An 18018-nucleotide genomic window follows, 5' to 3' on the forward strand; every position below is an offset into this window, starting at 1 on the left:
GGAAGCTCAGGCATGGCGGCTGCAGGTCCCGAGCCCTGCCCTGCTGGGAGGCAGCTGAGGCCCCGCGAGAATTCCAGCGCAGCGCCAGCGGCCGGTATTGCTGGGGGATCCGGCGCACCCTCTGCAGCTGCTGGCCTGGGTGCTAAGCCCCTCACTGCCCAGGGCGGTGGTGCCAGCCGGCTGCTCCGAGTGCGAGCCCACCGAGCCCACGCCCACCCGGAACTCGCGCTGGCCCACAAGCGCCACGCGCATCCCCAGTTCCCGCCCACGCCTCTCCCTCCACACTTCCCGCAAGCAGAGGGAGCCTGCTCCAGCCTCCGCCAGCCCAGAGAGGGGGTCCCACAGAGCAGCAGCGGGCTGGAGGGCCCCTCAAGCGCGGCCAGAGTGGGCGCTGAGGCCGAGGAGACGCCCAGAGTGAGGGCTGCGAGGCTGCCAGCATGCTGTCACCTCTCAATAGGAGCACAAACACTATTGTGAACTGCGCCTGTGCGGAGTCTAGGAATGCCTGATGATCTGTCACTGTCTCTCATCACCCCCAGATGGGACCATCTGGTTGAAGGAAAACAAGCTCAGGGCTTCCACTGATACTACATTATGGTGAGTTTTATAATTATTTCATTATATATTACAATGTAATAAAGAAATAAACTGCACAGTAAGTGTGCTTGAATCATCCAGAAACTATCCCCTACTGCCCCCGGGTCTATGGATAAATTGTCTTACATGAAACTGGTGCCCGGTTGGGGACTGCTGCTTTAGACCAAACATCCTCATAGAAACTTTTTCACTGCGACCCAGCAAACATGTTTTTGGCTAGATAGGCAGACCTAAGGCATTATTTTTCTAAAGAATATGGAGATGCCACCTCTTCCTTAAATATAGAAAAAGTCCCTATTCCTTATTACCTAGCCCTATCACAGTATAAAAAGAAAATTATGTGGTACAATCTAAGGCAATGGGTTTCAACTGGGGGTAATTTTGCCCCCAGAAGGACATTTGGCAACACCTGGAGACATTTTTGATTGTCACAACTGGGATGATGCAGGTAGCTGCCAAAGAAAATGTTGCTATTAAATATTTTACAATGCGTAGAATAATCCCCTACATTCAACAACCAAGTATCTGGTCCAAAATGCTAATAGTGCTAAGGTTGAGAAATCTTGTTTAAAGGTAAATGTCAGAATTACCTAATTATGTAAATTATATAGTTTTTAGTATTATTAGTAAAAGCTATTATTATTAATCTATACCTATAAACGATAATATAAATAATATTTTCTCATCCTCTGCCTAGAGCATGTAGCTGCTTACCTTATCTAAGTGGTTTGAATCAAACTAGTTAAGTCAACTGTACTACGAAGACATGCTTCAAAGGTGGTGTCACTACACCTACAGCTGCATACTTGTTAAATTGTCATACTGCCAATGCCTTCTTTTGAAAATAAAACAAAAATCTGTTTTGGGCTTTAGTTCCCTGCCAACAGTATAATCTTGATTAAACCAGCAGCTTTTTTTTTTTTTTTTCTCTTCAAAGTAAGACGGAATGTTTCTGTGCAGTTGGGAGTGATTCACCTTAGGAATTAGTCATCAAAAAATACGTATTATAAGCTCTCTAAGGTTAAAGAGTAGTGTTAAATATATAGCAGCTTGCAGTACCACCCACCTTGTTGTTAGTAAAGATAGAAAGACGTTTAAAAGCATGAGGCAATAAACACCACCTGCTTTTAAAGTGCAAGGATCCTGACATTTGCACTCCTGTTTGTATTTAAAGCCTGATACTCACATTGAATTATGTTGGTATTTGAAAACATCGTGGCTTTTTATATGGTGTATCAACTGCAAAATGTAAAGAAATCAGATATTTTCTCATATTTTCATACACCTAGTAAATACCTGCAAGATTAAATACCAAAATAGTAAATCTAGTTTTCTCTGAATGACAGAATTATGGCTGTTTTTTTTAAACATTACATTTTCAAATAATTAATAGATTTAGTGTAATATAATAAATTTGTGTAATAAAATTTAATAAAATAATTAGGAACCATCTTTTAAAAAGCATGATGCATCCAGTGAACTCAAAGTATTAAGATGATGAATTATGAAATCGAAGTTGATTAGAATATGTACTTTTAATGTGCTTATTTTACTTGAAAAATATAATGACTATTTATTCCGGTCTTTCTCTATACTCCATACTGCCCTACAGCTCCAGCCCACACTCACGTTTTTAGTGTTGCACAGCTGCATTCCACGTTTAAGTATAACAATTTATGTAGCTAGTCTTGTATTGTTAGACATTTTGGTTGTTTCAAAAATTTTTCTCACATATAAAGCTTCAAAGACCATCCTACTACATGTATCTTTGTATGTTTGCCTGATTATTTCTTTAGGATAAATTCCTGAGAGGTAGTTTTGAAAGGCTGTTGGTAAGCAGTGCCAAATAACCCTCCTGAAATGTTTACTATTTCTGAGATTTAAATCCCATTGTCTATTCTATGATAGGACCCCCTCTTCCTCATCATTACAAAGATACATATAATTTTTTATGTTTTGACTGGGATATCATCATGTTATTCTTATATATATGGATAAAACCTCTGGCTTTACATCATCTCAAAATATTTTATTCAAATGAAGAATAGAGTTATGTGTTTTGTAAATTCAATGAGGATAGCGGCTATGGCTTTCAATGACATAGCCTTGACAAATACACCATTCTCCAGGTTCCTCTGGTTTTCTTGAAATACCCTTCTTTTATCCCACCTCTCTTGCTTTTGTATAGGATTTTAAGTGACAGTCCGGATGGTAGAACGTTACTCACAGATTCAAATGAATAAATGCAGTCTGCATGAAATAAAATGACTAAGGATTTGGTTATATTTTCTAATGAGGATGATTAATAAATAATAAAAGCAAAAAGACATTATGCTTTGATATTTTTAAATGTGCCTTTTATTTGTGAAAGATGAAATTAAACTGGCAGTTATCTGAAAAAATAAGCCATAAAAAGTAAAATAAAATTTACAAAAAGAGACAAGAAAAACTAAAAATAGCTACACATTTCTAATAATAAATGTAAATACACTACCACATTCTAAAAGACAGATTTTTTAAAACAAATGTAACTTTTCATTTTTTGCATTTCTAAACATGGAGCGATGATAGATAAAGAAGCATTGTTTATGAATGCTCAAACTTTTCAGCCTCCTGTACACTTGATTTTCACATAATCCTATTATGTAGTAATCTGATTCCTCTATTAGACTAATTTACCTAATAGTCTATGCCACTGTCATTGTTAACATGTTGTTTAAACATTGCTTCAAACACACAACAATTTTGTAGCATAGGTTGCCAAGCTTGTTTCATTCTATCACAGCAGTACTGTGCACTTTTAACAAATCTTTAGGAATATTCAGCATTAATTTTTTAAAAATAAGGCAGTGGAGCCATATCCATTTCAACATAACAACACATGCTCAATAATCATTATCATATTTATACTCTGATTTAATTTAATAAAGTCATTTTACATGCTTTAACTCATAGAATCATCAAAACCGCCCTGGCAAGCAAATGGCTTGCTCTATTATATTTTGTCTATATCCAGATAAAGAAAACAAGGCTGAAAGATCTAGAATGAGATACACAAGTTGTCACAGTCACAAATAATGAATTCAGCATCATATAAATGTTTCTACTTAGATAAATCCCATCCTATCCTGTTTACTTCTTTGTGCATTAAAAAAATCTACATTACAACTTTGTTACTACTTCTAGTTTTTATAACCAATTATATATGGAAGACAAAATAATGTATATGATAATTGCTTTTAGTTTTTAACATAATAATTGGTTACATCATCTTTTCCCCATCACTATATTTATTTTAACATTTTCTATGTAATTGGAATAATTAAGTATGGCATAAGCCATCTAATGTGCTCAAGAGTCTTGTCATGTTCATTTGACATGAAATTGATCCAGTAAGTTGATGATCACTCCATACTAAGTGTCACTGTGAATAGAGAATTTGTTGTTTCATGGTTGACATCAATGTGATTAATGACATCAGTATGATTCATTGCTTTATCAATATGATGTAAACAATGAGTTGATTCACTCAATTAAATAAACAAAAAATGTCAAGCTACTTTTTCATCAACTACTACAAACCTTCAATTGACTGAACTATTGTCTTTTCAAACAATTGCTTTCAAGTCTTATAAAACACAGCCTAATTTGAGCTTTTTTTACTTTAAACACCCTATGTTAGCACTTAATGTATGTTTTAATGCATGCTTGTACTACAAACTTTTTATTCATTTAAACCCATACAACTTACTTTTAAACATTGTGAATTTTTTATATTTCCTATTTTTAGTGGCATGTCATTATCTCAATAACATAATGTCTTTGTAAAAGAAAGTGTGTATACATACATATATATGCATATATACATATGTGTGTATATAGATAAAATATACATGTAAAATATTCTTTTGAGGGAGAATATGATCATTTGCCTATCACACACATTCTAAAAAACAGTTTTATTTAAGTACAAGTTATGAAACATATAAATATTTTTCTAAAAACATGAGACAGTATTTTTTTCTGCATTTTAGTTGCTTATAAGAAATATGGGCAATCCCTGAGGGCAAGGAACTTGAGGAGAAGATACGTACACAACAATAGTCAATTATAGAACAGAGATTTGGATTTCATGGTAAAACCATATTGCAGCTTCTTACAAGTATTCCATCTACAAATACACATCTATGTTTTGTTTTCCTCTTCACTCACTTCAGGATGGAAAGAAAGGTCATCTGATTTAAATTTTTAAAAGGATAAAATAAATGCCATTGACATTAGGAAAGGCTATCCAATAATTGAAATTTTAAACACGGAAAGTGTAGGGTGCTATCAAGAACATTTAGATATGCAAAAGAATAGAACTCTTTTTAAAATATTTTTTAAAACTCCAATTAAACACATATTTAAGGTTATCAGCCATTTTACATGTATTGTTATCTATTTATTTTCTTTATTAATATATTTGACTTATGCTCATCCCTCTAATGCATTTATTTCTAACTTTATTGATTTAAATTACCAGTTTCATCCAGCGATTCTGATATTCCATATCATAGCCTTTTATTCTGCAGAGAGATCAAATGATGTTCACTTAAAGCCACCTATCAGGCCACCTCATTCCACTCTCAGTGTCTCTATGTTATATGTTTTTATGCATGGTCTACAGGAAAGAGTTGTGTTAATGTGAAGTACATCTTAGGTATTACTTAATTGCTTTGCCATAGGCTTCTCTGTTTCTGGCATGACTGCTGAAATCAAAGAGGGGGAATATGACAGACAATGCAACTTTTCCACTAACATAAATAGATGTGGTCTCAAATACCACCCGTTATTCTCAGATTATCAATTTTCATTCATTTTATCGAAAACTAGCAACTTAACTCTTAGATTATATTACATTGTCTTAAATATACCCACTTGCGTCCAGAAAGTTCCTCTGTTATTTCATATGCTTTAGGGACTAGAAGCACTGATTTCAACGTTTAAACCATGATTACTCAATATACCTATTTGTCATATTCTTAGTGCTTCTCTCTGACAGAACGTTATTGACAAATGCCACCTACTGTATAATTCACTTTGCTGCACAGTGAGCACAAAGAGATACTGAACAGTGAATAATTCATCTTAAACCTTTTTGTATTGCCTTCTTCACTAGAAAACTTGTCTATAGAGAAGATTATGGTGTGGTCTGTTGAAATTGCACTCAATCAATGATAATTCCATTACACAGCTGACAACTACACAGAGATTCAAAAGTCTTAGTAACATCCAAGATTGCATTTTTGTGAGAGTGTGTTTATATTTCTACAAATAGTTCAGAATGATCCAAAATATTTGTCTTTCTAATTTAGAGAAAGCTAATTTTGTGCAGCAGCAAAATAGAAACCATTGAAGTTTATCTCAGAAGTGATTATGTTGTATTGAAAAAGCTTCTGAAGTAGAGCTGTAGAATTTTTTTTCTTAAGAAAAAGAAATTGTAAGAAGTACAAAGACAATAAAGAATGTAATAAATACTTGCTAAAGCAGATGATTCAAGCAAGAGCATATGTAGCCTATTAGAACTCTAATAATTATTATATACAGGTTTGCAGTTTCATGTAAAAAAAGATTACTTGCACAAAGTTTAGGAGTGGAGACTGACAGAATCTGAGATAGAACAAATGCCTCCTCATCACCTAGTTCACTGTGTTCTGTTTGCTTCTTACTGTCACTTGTTTCAAATAGACCTAGAATTCTCATGGTGAGATTCTGAAAACCCACACAAAACAAGTAAGGCTAACTTTATAGGTAGTTTGCTTTTTTTTTTTGTAAAGCCATGCATCACTTTACATCTGTAACTGATTTAGTTTTTACTCTGACTCATATGACTATAATCTTGGTACTAGTGTCAAAGATAAACCAGAATAGTACCACAGTTTAAGAACAAATGCAATGGGAGAGTTAGAAAAGCATTTTCGTAAAATTAATATTTTTCTGTTAAGACTCAAGGGTGACTGATTTACTCAACATGCCTCCATAGAAAACTAATACAAAAAGCCCACAAAATGCTGAACTATTGGAGTGTAATATTCATTTAAAAGAACTTTTAACAAGATATCCCAGATAAATAACCAGTTATATATTTTGTACCTAAACTTAGGATTCATTTAGGATGATTTCATCCAAATAGCATGATGTGGAAAATAATACAAATAGTTAGAATAACTATCAAGGTAGTTTGCTCTTCCCAAACATTGTTTTGCTTGAAAACAAACATCAATTTTCCTTGCATAATTATGTTTAATGTATGCTGAAGACTAGGAAATCAAATATATTTTATGTACATTCAGGATACATCTAAAATAAAACATTTCAATAAATGTTAGATGTTTGAAAATAGCTGAGATTAAGCTTTACAATGATTTTTCAGATTATCTATAATTTGATCCTTTTTTCTGCTATAACTGGTTTTTAAAGATTGTACTTTTATTTTTAAAAAGTAACTTACCTGACTTGCTTTGACTAGTCTTTAAGTATGGGTCTCAGGACAAGTGCTTCTTTGGGACACCATAAGAAATCAGGAAAAAAATGACATTTTTACATTTTAAAGTTCATTCTGTAACAATTTGAGCAACATGACGGATTGTTCGGCTTTTCGGTACAATACAATGAGGTAAATATTTTTTGCAACAATTCAAAATATTTTATTCACAAGCATATTTCTGGATTTTACTACTTTTCAGATTTTATGCAGTGATAAAATAGAAATGTTAATCATGAAAATGCAATATTGTACATTTGTCGAAACTCAAAGAAGGAGCAACACAAGATGTGAACCCTAACTTTAACTATGGACTTTAGCTAATAATGATGTATCAATATTGGTACATCAGTTGTCAAAAATGTACCACATTAATGTAAGAAATTAATAATGGGAAAACTGTGTGCAGGAGGGGAGGCGGTAAATGGGCACCCTGTATCTTTTTCTCAATTTCTCTGAAACCTAAAACCGCCCTAAAAAATAAAATCAATCACTAAAACCTGCAATATTCTGTTTTAAGAAAATATCATGAATATTATTTTCACCATACATTGCTACATATTTTAATAAACCAATGTGTCACCACTAGTTTTTTTTTCCTTCTTATTTATTTATTTATTTGAGGTGGAGTCTCACTCTGTCACCCAGGCTGGAGGGCAGTGGTGTGATCTCGGCTCACTGCAAGCTCTGCCTCCCAGGTTCACGCCATTCTCCTGCCTCAGCCTCCCGAGTAGCTGGGACTACAGGCGCCCACCACCACGCCTGGCTAATTTTTTTTTTTTTTTGTATTTTTAGTAGAGACGGGGTTTCACCGTGTTCGCCAAGATGGTCTTGATCTCCTGACCTGGTGATCTGCCCGCCTCAGCCTACCACTAGTTTTTGACATTATTTTTTAACAAGAGAGTGAAAAATACTTAACTTCATTTGAATTCTTAAATGATCTTGGTGTTAAATGCTTTATAATTTTTTCATATAAAAATGATAACCTATATGTTTATTTGCCTGATTTAATAATTTCATAATGCATGCATATGTCAAAACATGTATACCGTAAATATATATAATTTTATATGTCAATTATAACAGTAAAGCTGGAGGAAAATAAGTCAATTATTAGGAATTTGACCTAGAAAAAAAAAGGTTATCCTCTGATTAATTTTTAGAAGCAGTATTTTCAATAACCAAGAATATATTATCAAGAACAGTCATATATATTTATTTTTAAAAAATCAATTTCTTCTAACACATGCACAAATACTAATATATAGTTTCTGCATTGCCGTACTTATATGATATAAAATAGAGTCAGTGATGGTGTTTACATAATGGTTGAGCCAATTTGATCAACCTAATGAGTGAAAAACAGATGTCAATGCAATCATGAGAGACATCATTTATGTGCACTGAAAATGATGGCTATTGCTTCAGACCTTCTCATTTGTGGTAGGGTTTCTGGTCTCCCTTGGATATGTGCCTCTGTAGCCCAGGCTGGCTTACCTGATCTGATTACTTCCTAATATTTGAAGTGTTCTTAAGCAGCACACATTTTGCCTTGGCAGGAATGCAATAACTGCATTTCTGCTGCTTTTGTTATTCCTTTTTCCATTTCTCTTCCTAATTCTATTTGGTTTATCTGTAAAATGCATGAACTGTTGAATACTGCATCTATGTAGTTATACTGAAACTTGTCCTCTGGACTAGGGATATGCAAACTTGTTTGATCATCAGAATCCTGTAGAGATTTGTAAAGAAATATAGATTCTGTGCCCTACCCAAAACCAAATGAATCAATTATTTTTAAAGGTGAGTCTTTTCTAAGTTTTTTCTAAAACTTCTATTTTAATAAATACCTATAGAACAGGGGTCTCCAACCCCCAGGCCATGGCCTGTTAGGAACCAGGCCACACAGCAGGAGGTGAGCAGTGGTCCAGCTAGCTCTGCCTCCTGTCAGATCAGTGGTGGCCTGTTCAGAACCAGGCTACACAGCAGGAGGTGAGCAGTGGCTGAGGAAGTTCCGCCTCCTGTCAGATCAGTGGTGGCATTAGATTCTCAAAGGAGCGTGAACCCTATTGTGAACTGCGCATGCAAAGGCTCTAGGCTGCACACTCCTTATGAGATTCTAACTAATACCTGATGATCTGAGGTGAAACAGTTTCATCCCCAAACCTCCAGAAAAATTGTATTCCAAGAATCACGTCCCTAGTGTCAAAAAGGTTGGGGACCACTGCTACAGATGATTACAATTAGAAACCATTACCAAGAATGTGATCTGGCAGAGGATGAGGTGTGTGTGTGTGTGTGTGTGTGTGTGTGTGTGTGTGTGTGTGTGTGTGATTACTATTCTAACATTCTATCCCATTAGGTAAATGTTCTTTTTTCTATGATTATTTGTTGACTTTTAACATAAACATTTCCAGGGAAAGTAACAGCTTTCTTAAACTGCTGACCTAGGCTTCATCCATTTTGTTATTGCATAGTCCTACAGTTCAGTATTAATTAGTATTATTGTGACCTGGTCAAATATGCATAACAGTGAATGTACAGAACAGTCCTGTAGGTCATGTCTTCCAATCCTTACAGAGTGCATGAGACAAGCAGAGAGAGGCTAACTTGAATGGCTTCAGAAATGTTCAACTCAATGCATTCTCTCGAACTTTCTATTAACAATTAAATTTTTTTAGAGATTTTATGCATAAATATTGATGTTTTCTTAGGCAATGTAGTCTGTCTTATTCTCCAACAAACTTTCTATACCCATAATTGTTTTTTGTAAATTGGATCATCAGTGACTAACATGAAAGTGAAAAAAAAAGTCAAATCTCTTTACAAGTTGAAGGAATGAGACATAAAATAATGAGTTACGAATATCGAACTCTCTCTTTTGGTACCCATAGCACTAATTTAGCTCTTTTCCAATGAGCCCAGGCAAAGTCTCTAAATCTTCTTCTGCACTCCAGTACTACAAAGATTGTTATAGAAGTTGAAATCACCTTGTCATTATCATTCTGACAGAAAATCAACGTTAACACCAATTGAGAAGAAAATTAGAAGTTAAAAAAGCTTTTTAAGTATCAGTGATTGAAATTTTAACATGTCCAAAGCACTGTGCTAATTTGTTCACAAGTATTTTAAAATCTCTCACATATAAGTAAGTGTCAGGAGGTTCTCTAGCATAGAAAATGCTGGAAGTTAGTTTTATCTAAATAGTTAATGTACATCATACATTCAATACATAAGGCAATTATTACATTTACAATAGGTTTGTATGTTGCCAAGTCAGCGGGTTCATTTTTTCTTTAAATTGAAGAACACATGTAATAGAAAAACAAAGTTTAAAATATGTATTGTAGGGACTAACTTGTCAACTTCTTATAGAGTCTGAATGAACTGAATAGTCACTGAGTTGAACTGAATAGTCACTTAAAACTAGATAAGCAAACTAGATAAGCAAAAAATATTTGCATTCTCTAGTTGAGAGAATATTTGCTTATCTAGTTTTAAGAAAAGAGAAATTAATCACCATTAACATGTTAATTCTAGAAATCTCAACCCACCTGATGAATATCTTGGGATTTTTTTTGTGTGTGTCTTAAGACCCTTCTGCACACCTAATGAACAGTCATGTACTAATGATAGACTCCACATTCAACAGGAATATTCAATAATAAACAGAAACTGAGTACTAAGGAAAAAAAATGAGAGAAAAAGAAACAGCAAGTGTAGCAATCCTATACGTAATGGGCCACAAAACCCATAGGTACAATACATAATGACCATAGTGTCAGCAGCTCCAAACCCTCTATTCTGATGAATAGAAAAAGCCAATCACATGCCGTTTCCCAAAGCGATCCCAAGCAGTGTACATGGAGCAATAGCTGTAAAATGGAGTCCCAATAGACTTATTCAAACATGCAAATTAACAGCATTGAAAAGCAATGTACAGTAATCAGGTCCCATTTAGTATTGTAACATCAGCTGGGACACAATAGCTGTCTGTGTATTCTGTAGACAGTTTGTATTGGTAATAGCCACCACGTGAGTAATTAAGCACTTTAAACAAGTCAACCATTTAAGCTATCCTACAAGTTAGAAGTGAAAAGCAAAGCTGGAACAAAGAGCAATAACAAGGAGCCATTAGCCTTGATAACACTGGTCCACCCAAAAGCATATGTTCCCTCAAATGAGAGCAGATTGTGGGTTTCACCTGCACTTCGGATGTTTGCTTTACTAGTGCTTTACACATTTAAATAACATCTCAATATGTTTTTGTATAACTAAAAACACTTATAATGGTTATCATTTTCTAATTCATTTTATAAATATTTAACTACATTTTTAAAAACTAATTAAAAAATAGTTATCTAGTTACTGCTTCTAGATGACTTGAAGGCTTGGTCCATATCTCTAACTGTAGAGATAACCTTTTAAAATGTGTAAATTGATGTTCCCTGGCAATTCATACCCACATGTGATAAGACCAGTGTTTTAGGAGTCTACAGTTCCCAGTGTAGTCATACACATGCACTTTGGAAAATCAAACTTAATCTGTTTCAACTTCTGGAGTATGTAACTGGGATAGCTTGGGGAAAACAATATTTTTATCTAATTTTCAGATACTACAAAAGACACATTTAAAGAGTCTGAGTCAGGTACTTCTTTCCAAGTGAGGAGACTGTACAACCAAATTTTCTAATTCATTTCTGATGATAAAATTATGTACTCTTCTTTGCAATGGAAGTAAAAGAAGTACACTTGCTTCACTATTTGAAGATATTCTATTTATCCTCTGCCTTCACTCCTCAAGACTAAATAATTTAAATCCCTTAAGTTTTTCTATATAAATCTGTTTTTAAAGTGCTTCATCATCTTTGTGTCTGTCCTCTGAACTCTTTCTAATTTATTCATATCTTGGAGCTGCATTGATATTTTAGTATGCCCTTTGCCTCACAGAGATCCTGTCAGGTCACTATGGTAAGTGTTCCCTCTAATTTTTTCCAACCATGCATAGGCTAGGTGACAAGGGAGCTGCTGAGAGGGTTGAGCAAGGTCAAAGTGTCAGCAGGGTTACCGACTCACCTGGATATGATAGCTGGGACAAGAATGTGGACCAGTAGACCCTCCTGAGGGTTCAGACCTGGTATGAATGATGTATGGGATTTTCTCACAGACACTTCTGAGTTACCCCCAAGAGAGTGAAACTTTACCAACTGTTGTATGGATGTTCAACTTAAAAAATATAGTGACCCAGAGGACTTCACAGATGTCAACCATCACAAAAATTATTTAATGTATCTTTAACCTTACTATTAAACATTCAGCCTCCTGCAAAGCAGCCATAAATTTAGCTTTGAAGATTTTACTTGTAATACATAACAGTTGGAGACTTTTCAGCTGTCTTCCAACAGAAGCAAGAGCATGCTCGTTAATTTTAGTTCTTCTAATGCTCTCTTCTGCTGTTTGATGAGTCAGGCTGAAAGTAATAGGGTAGTTTCACATTATTTCTCTCAGTTGCCTTGAGCTTCAAGATTTACTATCTTCTTCCTGTCAATTTGTAGTCCAAAGTAGTTGAGCAAATAATATTAAAGCAAGTAGTCTAGACTATAGATAGCCTAATGTTGTATCATATTAGAGAAAGCAAGTAAACCGGATACAGAGGAGGTAAGTTATCAAAACAGATGAATTAGAGAAGAAACATGTGAGGGCACTATTAGGAGTAAATGGAGAAAAAGCATAGCAAGGTTCCAGTGAGGAAGGAGCCAAGACAGCAGGCAGGAGGCAATCTGTGACTCATTAAGCTTTAGGAATTGGGGAAAGTACTCAGCTAGAATACAAATTTTAAGGAAAAAAGTGCACAGTGAAGCAATAGGGTAGATATGTGGATTGTAGTGTACAGAATGACTGAAAATCAGACTGAACAGTATTGCGTGACACATCAGGGATGTTATGTCACTGACCAAGAATATTAAAAAGCAAGATGTTAGAGGGATCAGTTGGAAAATGTTCAAAGGTTGCCACTTAATGAGAAGGAACTGCCCCTTGTCTGTGATGGTACAAATTCTCTTTCAATGCATTTGCTACCTGGTACAGGGCCAATCAGTTTCCGGCAATCAACTTAGAACTTTTTGTAGTAATACAAGTGAAACTGCATGCTGTTGGTAACTTGCGCCCATTAATATAGCTGGAGAAAGGCTCAGACATTCCCTTTTATAATACAAATTCAATGTATATAATATATATTTCTTTTATCTGGGTCCCATATTTTCAATAATATTGTCATGTTACCTGAGAATATGATGAATGTAATGGAAAAAAAATGAAGTAAAATTGTATGTAAAGAAACAGACTGGGTGAGGTGGCTTATACCCTTAATCCCAGTACTTTGGGGGGCCAGGGTGGGCGGATCACCTGAGATCAGAAGTTCAAGACCAGCCTGGCCAACATGGTGAAACCTTGTCTCTATATAAAAATATGAAAAAAAAATTAGCTGGGTGCAGTGGTGCACACCTGTAATCCCAGCTACTTGGGAGGCTGGGGCTGGAGAATCACTTGAACCCAGGAAGTGGAGGCTGCAGTGAGCCAAGATGGTGCCGCTGCACTCTGGCCTGGGTGACAGAGCAAAACTGTGTCTCAAAAAATAAAATTGTATATAAAGAAAAAAAAATCTAATAGCAAGGGATTGTATCAGGGTCAGAGATACTTCCTATCACTGGGAAATAAAAGTCAAAACAATTGTGTAATAGCAATTATAAAGGCCTTGCTCTGCATTAGATTAAAACTTGCTATCCCACATGACTCATTTTATAAGATAATTAAATTAGATTCAAACAATTGATCTAAACATTTTTTGGTGAAAAAATGTTTGGTGTCATTCGCTCCTCTTTTGTTTCCAATTATTTTTAATGCATACTTTGATTTTTCTACATTATATCTAATTTCATCCTAAACATAAAAACTTAATCATACCTGTTTCTTTCTACTAATGGGAAAGAAAAACTTTTGAATGAGGTATTTTTCTTTTACAAGGCAATTTCTAGTTTCTTAACCAACACAGGACATCTTAATTAGAGTAGATAGCAACATTACTTTCATACTGAAAGCTGTGCTAAAAGCTATGATCTCTATTAGTCCATAAAGATTACTGGGCAGCATATGAGTTTCTAATAAAACCAAGATGATTTGAAAAAAATTAAAACAAAATTGGAATGAAATATGTTTCAATATTCATTCTATGATAAAAATATTAAAATTCTAATGACTAGAAAATTGAGATATTCAATATAATTTCTTCATGATGACATCTGTGCTTCCTGTGAAATATTTATCTTGTTCCTATCCTTAAGTCATGTAAGCACACTACAATAAAAGTTCACTAGCTTTCACAAGAAAGATAATAATTTATTTGTTTGTGACTATTTGTAATTCAAGGAAGATTCAGAATTAAGATACACAGAACTACACTTTTTTTTAAGTACCTGTTTTGAGATCAAAGCAAAATAATGCTCTCCAATAGAGAAACAAGGAATATTCTCCTTTAAAGGGGGAGAGAAGTTAGTCTGAAGTTCTGAACCAGAAGAATTAACTTTTACTTCACCCAAGATTAAAGTGAACTACTTAATGGGGGAATTTCAGACAAACTGAGAGCAAAATAGGCTTTATAATTTAATATAATTTATCTGGTGGAAATGTTATTATGGCTGTATGAAACAGTTTCATCTGATAGTCATTATTTAAATATTTGATCATTTATTAGATTGTATTTGTTTACAAATATGTTTATCAGAGTTTTGAAGAAGGGTTTAGACTATAAGTGCTCTGAAGTTCTAGCTTTTTGCATGAGCACACAAGTGTTTTCCTGGTTTCCCTTCTGCCTGTTCCTAGTCTATTTGACTCTGTCTCCAATGTTGATTCAGTTTTGTCCATGCAAACTCTCCGCATGTACTGGAATATCTCATATTGTTTCTCTGTCAATACCTTTACACATACTGTTCCATCTATATAAAAAACATTTATTTCTTCCTCCTTCATTTAGAAGATATTTATTCATATTTGACAGAACTGTCACCTCCTCCAATAATCCTTCCCAGAGTCCTAGGATACTATGACTTGCAAGGTTATTAGAGCATTTGCTACACACCACTATAAGCCACTATCATTGTGATTGAAACTATTATTATTATTGCTTCCTCATTTTGGTGTCATCCTTGAAGATCAAGGATGTAATATTTATCCTTGACTCTATGGAAAGTAGCACACAGTTTTATTGAGTAAATAAATGAATAATTAAAGCCATATGCCTAACTTCCCCAACAGTCAAATGACAACATAAGTTGAAAGCATATTACTATGAAATATAGTAAAATTTTTGTCTTATAATATTTATTTATTTATTCTTAGGATAACTGTTTGGCATCTTCTTGATAGTTTGCAACTAGAAAAATAACAGTGAGAATCAACCGTTCAAATAAACTCTTGCCTACTTCTTACCACATACCCACAACATGTATAGGATTATCAGATATCTCACCAGAATGATGCAAATCGTAAATGAAGTTTAAAAATCTTGAGAATATGAAATGCACAGTTCACCCCCATTCATTGGTAGGAAGGTGGAGCATATTCATTTTTAATTCTAAATATAACCCTAAGACATCTAAAAATATAGAATTAAACTAAAATATGAGTTATAAAAAAGGAATGATGTTAATTATAAAACTTAATATGTATATGTTGAAACTTAATCACCAATGTGGTAGTATTATGGGGTGGGGCCTTTAGGATGCTATTAAGTCAAGATGGCACAGCCCTTATATATGAGATTAGGGCCCTTATAAAAGGACTTGAGAGTGGGTTTGCTCTGTGCTTCTCTTCTGCCTTAATGAAGGGAACACAACATTCGTTCCCTTCTCTTTGCCCTTCTGTCCCTTTCACCATGTATTTCTCCCCTCTGGAGGATGCAGCAACAAGGTGCCGTCTTGAAAACACAGAGCAGCCCTCTATGCTTACTAGTAAAAAATGCAATACACATACTCATACTATGCATCCAAAGTAGAAATGAAAGTAAAGGAAAATGGATGCAGAAAGAAATGTGCTATTTGTTTTAATCAGCACTGGAAATATAGACATGTTTTAATCAACACAGGAAACATAGACACACAGTGCCTCTAGTGAAAATTCTATTTTTTCTTTTTCTTTTTTTTTTTTTTTTTTGGAGATGGAGTCTCACTCTGTTTTGAGGCTGGAGTGCAGTGGTGTGATCTCAGCTCGCTGCAACCTTCTCCTCCAGGGTTCAAGCCTCAGCCTCCGGAGTAGCTGGGACTACAGGCGCTTGCCACCACACCCGGCTGATTTTTGCATTTTTGGTAGAGACGGGGTTTCACCATGCTGCCCAGGGTGGTCTTGAACTCCTGAGCTCAGGCAATCCACCCACCTCAGCCTTCCAAAGTGCCAGGATTACAGGCATGAGCCACCACGTCCAGCCTAAAATTCCTAAAGCAACTGAAACTTACCCACTTTCTATAAACTACCAAAAATACAGTTGTTTTAAACCTGACTAGAAAATCTGTAGTGTGACCTTTATACCTTTTTTACACATGCATATATAACCTAACACAAATAAGCAGATTATTTTACAACAAAATCATTTTTTGATTATCTGCTTATTACATATTCATGAACAGTGCATACATAAAAATACCAGCTAAGGATGGCTAGCTGTATTTGTTGTTTCAAGTTGGTTAACATCCTTTTATCAATATTTAAAAATATATTCTAACCTCCTTGGAATAGCCTTTGAAATTTCTTCTCTGTACAAGTTCCTATTCACATTCATGACAACTCTTACTTCTCTCTCCTAATTCTGCTTCACAGAAATAGGAGGAATTTTGCAAAGAAAATGCAGGCAACAGTTTTTATCCACCATTCATTCACCTAACTTGTCAATGTTTTTTGTTTTGTTGTTGTTGTTGCTTTTTATTTTTTAATTTTGTGCGTATATAGTAGGTGTATATATTTATAGAGTTCATGAGATGTTTTGAGGCAGGCATGCAATGTGAAATAAGCCCATCATGGAGAATGCAGGGTATCCATCCCCTCAAGCATTTGCTCTTTGAGTTACAAAAAATCCAATTATACTCTTTATTTTAAAAAGTAAATTAAGTTATTATTGACTATAGTCACCATGTCGTGCTACCAAATAGTATAGGTTTTATTCAGTCTTTCTATTTTTTCTATCCATTAAGCATCCCTACCTCCATTCCAGCCCTCCACTAACCTTCCCAGTCTCTGGCAAACCTCTTTCTACTATCTGTGTCCATGAATTTAATTGTTTTGATTTTTAGACTCCACAAATAAGTGAAAACATGCAATGTTTATCTTTCTGTGCCTGGCTTATTTCACTTAACATAATGATATCCATGTTCCATCCATGTTGTTGCAAATGAGTGCATCTCATTATTTTCAGTGACTGTATAGCACACCATTGTGTATATGTACTACATTTTCTTGATTCACTCATCTGTTGATAGACATTAAGGTTGCCTCCAAATCTTAGCTATTGTAAACAGTGCTGCAACAAACATAGGAATGCAGATATCTCTTCAATATACTGATTTCCTTTCTTTCAGGTATATACTCACAGTGGGATTGCTGGATCCTATGGTAGCTCGATTTTTGTTTTTTTGAGGAACCTCCAAACCCTTCTCCTTAGTGGTGGTAATCATTTATATTCCCAAACAACAGTGTATAAGACTTCCCTTTTCTCCACATCCTTGCCAGCATTTGTTATTGCCTGCCTTTTGGATATAAACCGTTTTAACTGGGGCGAGATGGTATCTCATTGTAGTTTTGATCTGCATTTCTCTGATAATCAGTGATGTTGAGCACCTTTTCAATATGCC

This window comes from Hylobates moloch, unplaced genomic scaffold, assembly GCF_009828535.3.
Source record: "Hylobates moloch isolate HMO894 unplaced genomic scaffold, HMol_V3 SCAFFOLD_4, whole genome shotgun sequence".
NCBI lineage: Eukaryota > Metazoa > Chordata > Mammalia > Primates > Hylobatidae > Hylobates > Hylobates moloch.